Raw genomic sequence first — 6,570 nt, forward strand, 5'->3', positions numbered from 1 at the left:
AAAACCTAAGAGTATGAATCCTTGCAGTCACGAAAGCTTCAAATCTAGAATGTTTGTGTTGTTGTTCCCGCACGGCATCACGCGCGGGGCAAGTCGCTACTCCACTTTTTGTCGGGGACGAGGACCCCCCCCCACGCCCCCCCACCGGGGTCGCGCGTGTTGCGCGTGGAACTTCTTTCGCACCGTACGTCGCCAACCGCGCTGATCGGGGAGGGTGGGGGGATGGTGGGGGGATGGTGGGGGGATGGGAGGGGATGGTGGGGGGATGGGAGGGGATGGTGGGGGGATGGGGGAGGAGGGGTGGGGGGATGGTGGGGGGATGGGAGGGGATGGTGGGGGGATGGGGGAGGAGGGTGGGGGGATGGGGGGGATGGGAGGGGGATGGTGGGGGGATGGTGGGGGGATGGGAGGGGGATGGTGGGGGGATGGGAGGGGGATGGTGCGGGGATGGGAGGGGGATGGTGGGGGGATGGTGGGGGGATGGGGGGATGGTGGGAGGATGGTGGGGGGATGGTGGAGGGATGGTGGGGGGATGGTGGGGGGATGGTGGGGGGATGGGAGGGGGATGGTGGGAGGATGGTGGGGGGGATGGTGGGGGGATGGGAGGGGGATGGTGGGAGGATGGTGGGGGGATGGTGGGGGGATGGTGGGGGGATGGTGGGGGGATGGGAGGGGGATGGTGGGAGGATGGTGGGGGGATGGTGGGGGGATGGTGGGGGGATGGGAGGGGGATGGTGGGAGGATGGTGGGGGGGATGGTGGGGGGATGGGAGGGGGATGGTGGGAGGATGGTGGGGGGATGGTGGGGGGATGGTGGGGGGATGGTGGGGGGATGGTGGGGGGATGGGAGGGGGATGGTGGGAGGATGGTGGGGGGATGGTGGGGGGATGGTGGGGGGATGGGGGGGGCAAAGGAACTCGCGCCGAGAGCGGTGGGGGATGAGTCGCGGCGTCGCGTTAATGATTGCGGCCCTGCGCTCACCAGGGGGTGGGGGGGGGTCTCATTGTGGGGGAGCTGCCAGGGGACACGGGCGGGGAGAGTTCGGGGTGGTTAGGGAGGCGGGTGGTGGTGGTGGTGGTGGCAACGGTGGCGGTGGTGGTGGCGACGGTGGCGGTGGTGGCGACGGTGGTGACGGTGGTGGTGGTGGCGGCGGTGGTGACGGTGGTGGTGACGGTGGTGGCGGTGGTGGTGGTGGTGGCGGTGGTGGTGGTGGCGGTGGTGACGGCGGTGGTGGCGGCGGTGGTGGTGGTGGGGTTGGTGACGGCGGTGGTGGCGGTGACGGCGGTGGCGGCGGTGGTGGCGGTGGTGGTGGTGGTGGCGGTGGTGGCGGTGGTGGCGGTGGTGGTGGCGGTGGTGGCGGTGGCGGTGATGGTGGTGGCGGTGGTGGCGGTGGTGGTGGTGGTGGCGGTGGTGGCGGTGGTGGTGGCGGTGGTGGCGGTGGTGGTGGTGGTGGCGGTGGTGGTGGCGGTGGTGGCGGTGGTGGTGGTGGTGGTGGCGGTGGTGGTGGTGGTGGCGGTGGTGGTGGTGGCGGTGGTGGTGGCGGTGGTGGTGGTGGTGGCGGTGGTGGTGGTGGCGGTGGTGGTGGTGGTGGTGGCGGTGGTGGCGGTGGTTGGTGGTGGTGGCAGTGGTGGCGGTGACGGTGGTGGCGGTGGTGACGGTGGTGGCGGTGGTGGTGGTGACGGTGGTGGTGGTGACGGTGGTGGCGTGGTGACGGTGGTGACGGTGGTGGCGGTGGTGGTGGTGACGGTGGTGGTGGTGGTGACGGTGGTGGCGGCGGTGATGGTGGTTGGTGGCGGTGGTGGTGGCGGTGTTGGGGTTGGCGGTGGTGGTGGCGGTGGTGGCGAGAGACGCGTTCAGGGTGGCAGCGAGGATGGATGGAGGGGGGATCCCTCGATTGGCTGTGGCCATTTGCCCTCGACGGTAGATGATGGCTCTTGGTATTTATCTCGCGAGGAGTTTGGGGTGGTGGGGGGTTGTTGGGAGAAAGTGGTGGTGGGGGAGGGGTTCGGGGGGGGGGAGAAAGTTGTGGTGGGGGAGGGGGGTCACGGGGGGGGGGGGGGGAGGGGGGTCACGGGGGGGGAGGGGGGTCACGGGGGGGGGGTGCGAACGAACGCACGCACGGCCTGACGACCGCTTTGTGAATGGCTCATTAACTTTGATGAGGAAAGTTCATTTTGTAAGCCGGGGTAATTATTACACGGGGGGGGGGGGGGCGATGTGGGGGGGTGGGGGGCTCTTCTCGAGTGCTGCGCTGGCAGCTCGCACGGCCGCCTCCCGGATCGCCCCCTCCCCCCCCCCCATCTCGTCTCATCTCATCCACAGGCAGCGGTCTCAAAGCCACCAGTTGTGTCGTGCCCGGCGCGCTAAACCGTCAAACAGTGGCACTGCACAACCCTGATGATGATGATGGTGGTGGTGGTGGTCTAAGACCGTTTTTGAGACGAGGCTCAAAAGAAAGCTGTCTCTGGTGTGGACCCAATCAGTTTCAAGGACAACGCATAATATTTCGATTTAAAGCTTTCGTGACTGCAGGGATTCATCTTCTTGGTTCTTTCGGTAAAGTCACGTAGAAGGGGATAAAATCCAGACGCTGTCTCCCCGACAGACCTGGTCTTCACCTGAGGACGGCTGCTTGTGTTGTGGCCGAAACGTCGTGAGAATAATTTTATTATGTTCTATTTTGATTATTTTATTACTTCCCTTCTACGTGACTTTACCGAAAGAACCAAGAAAACGCATAATATATTATCAGAGTGTGTTTTTTTGCATTCTGACTACAAGTATTGTGGTTAATGCAGACGTGATTCCTTGTGAAAGGTTTCAGTTTGGTGTTTTAACATCTTAACACAACTGTTTTGTTGACAGAAAAAGGGGAAAACCTATTCTCAGATGTTGTTGTTGATGATGTTGTTGTTGTTGTTGTATGTAAGTTGAACTTCTTTCGTCGCCTATTGCAGGTGTCCAGGGAAGGCGAGAGGACAGTCACATTAAACGCAACAAAGTAGTTCTCGAGGAAATGAGTTTGTCAACGTAGACGACGATTTAGAAGCGCCGCAGCCTCCCAGTGGGCTTCCGCAGATCGGAAGGAAGAGCGTTCCAGACGGCCGCAGAAGCTGGTGGCGATGATGATGTTGTTTGCATGTTTGTACGTACGCATGTTGAACTTCTTTCGCACCGTACGTAGCCAACCGCACTAAACAGAGGTGTGGGGGAAGGACAACAAACTAAAGACAAACATTAGTTGTAAAGAAATGTCAATCCAGACGATGATGATTTTAAAGCGAACAGCTCCAAGTGGCCTCCTAATATCGGAAGGGAGAGCGTTCCAGACGACCGCAGAAGCGCATCTGAAAGCGCCGTGCGATGATGATGATGATGACGATGGTGATGGTTTGGATACTTAATGATGATGATGATGTGGATACTTAATGATTAAGATTATGGTGTGGATACTTAATGATGATGATGGTGGTGGTGTGGATACTTCATGATGATGATGGTGATGATGGTGTGGATACTTAATGATGATGATGGTGTCTTCTTGGTTCTTTCGGTAAAGTCACGTAGAAGGGAAATAATAAAATAATAAAATAAAACACAATAAATAATTCTCATGACGTTTCGGCTACAACGCAAGCAGCCGTCCTCAGGTGAAGAATGAAGACGGCTGCTTGCGTTGTAGCCGAGATGATGGTGTGGATACTTAATGATGATGGTGGTGGTGGGATACTTAATGATTAAGATGATGGTGTGGATACTTAATGATGATGATGGTGGTGGTGTGGATACTTAATGATGATGGTGGTGTGGATACTTAATGATGATGGTGGTGTGGATACTTAATGATGATGATGGTGGTGGGATACTTAATGATGATGGTGGTGATGTGGATACTTAATGATGATGATGTGGATACCTATGATAAGATGATGGTGTGGATACTTAATGATGATGATGGTGGTGGTTGTGGATACTTAATGATTAAGATGATGGTGTGCATACTTAATGATGATGATGGTGGTGGTGTGGATACTTAATGATGATGGTGGTGTGGATACTTAATGATGATGGTGGTGTGGATACTTAATGATGATGATGGTGGTGTGGATACTTAATGATGATGGTGGTGGTGTGGATACTTAATGATAAGATGATGGTGTGGATACTTAATGATGATGATGGTGGTGGTGTGGATACTTAATGATGATGGTGGTGTGCATACTTAATGATGATGATGGTGGTGTGGATTCTTAATGATGATGCACAAATGGGCGATTAGACAGTGCCTCGTGTCCCGCTGTGCGGAGGTGTCCACTTTGGTTTCCGCTATGCGTGGACGCGCTCTCCGTGAGAGATTGGAACAGATTCTCCTTCTCACGGCGCCTCAATGCGCGACCATCAACAACAACAATAACAACAACAGCAGCAATAACACCAATAACAACAATAACAATGACACCACTAACTTTTATACAAATACGGTTTTCTTGGAATTTCTCTCACTTGATACAGCTATCGTGCTGTGACTGTTCCACCTGAAGACGGAAGCTTGTGTTGCCTCCGAAACGTCGTGATTTTTATTTTATTTTTTATTTTATTTTACTTTTATTAATTTTATTTTTTTACCTACGTGACTTTTCCGGAAAAAAACCTAAGAATATGAATCCTTGCAGTCACGAAAGCTTCAAATCTAGAATTGACACCGCTAGCAACAATAACAATAGCACGTGCAAGCGACATGAGTTGGCTCGTGGAGGCCGCTGCTGCTGATGATGATGACGATGACAAAGCCGATGTTTGATGACGATGATTACGGTGAGGCTTTCGTGGGCCTCATTATCGCGGCACCGTTGGGGGGCCGCTGATAGATGAGCGACTTTTTCGTGGGGTTCACGCCCAGGTCATCGAGACGCGAATCGCCGCCGCGTGGGACATCTGAAACGACGTCGGCGGATGATCAAAGCGAACAGTGGTGGAAAATCTGACTGTAGCCACGATATCTATAGTATGATATACACCGCTATTTCTAGATTTGAAGCTTTCGTGACTGCCAAGGATTCATTTTCTTAGGTTTTTTTCGGTAAAGTCACGTAGGTAAAACATTAAAATTAATAAAAGTAAAATAAAATAAAAAATAAAAATCACGACGTTTGTGATGAACCATGCAAAAAAGATTTAACTACACTTATTTGGCCAATCTTATTTGACAGACAACTATTACAGGTTTACCATGTTCAGTTGTTTTCTCCTTTTCACAGGTTAAGTCACAAACCGTACCTCTCCATAACAAAGGCTCACCCTCTTAAGCCTCACCTTACCATATGAATAAAAAGTGTGCCGTACTTGGCCCTTCCCCCCTCTCCAACCATTATATATAAACGGAGTGGTAGCTCCTGCAATCTCTCATTTACTTGATACAGCTGTCGTGGCTGTGACGGTTCCACCTGAAGACGGACGCTTGTGTTGCCTCCGATACGTCGTGATTTTTATTTTTTATTTTATTTTACTTTTATTAATTTTAATGTTTTACCTACGTGACTTTACCGAAAAAACCTAAGAATATACACCGCTATGTAGCCGTGGGATGTGTACATATATTTAGCGATTTATATATATAGAAAATACTGCGAGCCGCAATATATACACACCGCAATATAGTGGTATGATGTTGACATACATACATTAATATTTAGTGGTGTATATATAAACACAGAATACTGATAGCCCCAAAATATATACACCACTTTAAGCGGTGTGATGTGTACATATATGTAGATCGGTATTTTTATACAGAATACTGCTAGCCCCAAAATATACACACCACGATATAGTGCCATTGTGGTATATACTGTATATTTATATACAAATATACAGTATATCGATATACTGTATAGCCCAATATAGTTGCATCTTACCTATGTGTCACTATCGTGGAATAATGATAATGAGATATGTAGTAGCTTGTGTGTATATATATACACCACTTACATGCAGATGTTCGATCCTGTTCATGGCGCATTGAGACATTTTGACAATGACGACGACACAATGACGACGATGAAGATGGTGATCGTGTTGATGATGGAGACGTCGATGACGACACGTTCCACCTGCCTAACACGTGGTGCGACTTCTGTTCCACGTGCGACGTCGATGACGACACTACACACTCGGCCTGCCTAACACGTGGTGTGACTTCTGCTCCACGTGCGACGTCGATGACGACACTACACGTTCCACCTGTGTTGCACACTCGAAATGAAGGACGTGGGCAGGTGCTCCAAATCGAGGGCAAGCACATTTATTTATTGTGGTTAATATTAATCTTGGGAAGAACAGCACCGTCACTCTGTAAAATGCAACAACACGTGTGTTACAACCAGCCTTGCGCCCGAGCCGCCATTAACCATGTGACTGGTATATCCGCGCAGTCAATCAATAACCCTGCCAGCTACCTACAGGCCCGACTCAGTCCTCACATGCTGCTGTACACACACGCATTGATGCACTGCACAGCACATCAGGACTTTCACAGAACCACACTCTACTCCCTTGCTGCACAAGGACATAC

The sequence above is a fragment of the Lethenteron reissneri genome, chromosome 2 (genome assembly GCF_015708825.2).
Source record: "Lethenteron reissneri isolate LAM-NWPU_2019-01 chromosome 2, ASM1570882v1, whole genome shotgun sequence".
Classification (NCBI taxonomy): Eukaryota; Metazoa; Chordata; class Hyperoartia; order Petromyzontiformes; family Petromyzontidae; genus Lethenteron; species Lethenteron reissneri.